Genomic DNA, 2206 nt, shown 5'->3' with positions numbered 1-2206 from the left:
CTAGGTGAAAGACTAAAAGCTTTCCTTACTGACTTATATTTGGATAATGGCAAGGTGAAGGGTAGTGGGTACGATGTGTGCTTAGATGGGGAAGAACAGCTTCACTGACCTGTAGGAGTTTGCTTTTATGTGGAATTTTTTTAAAGCTAAAATATTTATCAAAGGCAAAGTGAAGAACATGAAGCTATTTCTGTATCCATTTTATTCTGAAAGACCTACGTCTAAGATGAAAGTTAAGGCCAGTCAGATTAAACTCTACCCACACAGCCTATACTTTGCAGTCTAAGTTCAATTGGTGAGTATGTAAGTGGATTGGTGCTGTTAGTACATAAAGCATCATGGACTTTGTTTCCAATTCTTTTACATCTCCCTACTTCAAACTTCCTCCTTTCAGCCTCCTTTTCTCTCCCATAGTCTTTGGTTTCTAGCGGTTTCTCAGTTAATACATATCTAATAACACTTATTTTTCTTATGTTTTAACTGCTTAGGTCTATCTGGATGTCACGATGGAAATACATTCCATGGAAATATTTGTGCATATTTAATGACTCAATTGCTCCTTTGGAGCTAGTATGTTAAAAATGATTAATCTGTGCAATAATAGACTTTTTCTTTTAAGAATTTTTTCTAATTTTGTACTGAGATTTTAACAAATGTTTACAGAGAACTTGGATTTCCATTTATTCATTGCTGCACATTTTCCTCCCTACCCACCCCCAATTTGCTTTTCTTTTTTTTTAAAAAAAATTCTTTCATTGTTGCAATTTCCTCTGCCTTCCCCTAGTCCACTTCTTATTCTGGACTGTTGCCATATAAGTAATACTTAATCACATATTCCTTTTAAACAGTTCTTTCCCTCATCCATATCAATGCACTGTACATTATTTATCCCCTCTTTTTTTAGTTTTCCCCCAACCCCATGTTAGTCCCATTTTATAACAGTGGTATTATGCAGTATTTGTCCTTTTGTGGCTGAGGTATTTCACTCAGCATAATGTTCTCCAGGGCCACCCATGTTGTGTAATATTTTATGAGTTTCTTGTTTTTCAGTGTAATATTTCATTGTATGAATATACCACAGCTTCTCTATTGATTTGTTTGTTGAAGGGCACTTGGGTTATTTCCATCTGCTTGCTATTGTGAACAATGCAGCAATAAGCATGTGTGTATTTTAAGGTTTTTTTCTGGCTAAATTTAATGGTAGGTTTTCCTCCACTCCTGCAGTGTTTAAAATTATATTTGCTGCATTTTAAAATCATGAAACAATTCCAGTTTACATAGTAAAAAGAACATCTTGAGAGTATTTTACTCAACAAGATAGGGACATAAACTTAAAATATTTCCATAATACTTATATGTGCAATATTCCAGGAACATTAACTGGTAAACTAAATAAGAGATGCTTTATTAATGAAACTAAGCTGCATTTCACCAAAACCTTGTTCCTTTGGTACATAGGACGTAGAACACAAGGGCATTGCTGTTTTGTAAGTTAAGGCTCTGTGACTGTAATTGTAAAAAAGCAACATTGAACAAACCTGGGAAAACCTGAGCACAATCCGGTATTGAAGAGTCTACATAATTAGTTTTCACTAACATTTGCAAAATGTTAATCTAATTTTAAATTGTACTATATCTGGCTTTTTTGAAGTCTTTCCTTGACTCTAGTAAAATGTAGTTGAAAACTTATAAACAATTGTATTTGCCAGAAGTGTTGTTCATGTGAAGTATGCAAGTTTTTTTCTTCCTTTCTCTAAGACATATTTGTTCTTTTTTAAATTTTTCTTCCGTTATTCTTAGACAATGTCTAGCTTTCCAATGCACAGCAAGTAATTAAAAAGACCACTATTTGAATGAGATGCACCTTAGTCTTTAAACTGACATCATTACTCCTTAACACATTTGAGAGGTCCTAGACAGCAAATTTACCCAATGCAATATGTCTTTTGATTTCTTGCCTGCTGGTGCCCACGGTGTTGATTGTGGATCCAAGGAAGATGAGATCATTGACAATTTTGTTCTCTTCTTCATCTATCATGATGTTACCTATTGGCACAGTGGCAACGTTTTTTGTCTTCTTGAGGCTGAGATATAGTCCATAGTGAAAGCTGTACTCTATGATCTTTTGCAGCAAGAGTTTCCAGTTCTTCTCATTTTCTGCAAGCAACGTTGTGCTATGTGCATAATGCAGGTTGTTGATGAGCCT

The sequence above is a fragment of the Elephantulus edwardii genome, unplaced genomic scaffold, assembly GCF_000299155.1.
Source record: "Elephantulus edwardii isolate Elephantulus edwardi_28Jun2011 unplaced genomic scaffold, EleEdw1.0 scaffold00079, whole genome shotgun sequence".
Lineage (NCBI taxonomy): Eukaryota > Metazoa > Chordata > Mammalia > Macroscelidea > Macroscelididae > Elephantulus > Elephantulus edwardii.
This window is presented reverse-complemented; position numbering follows the sequence as displayed.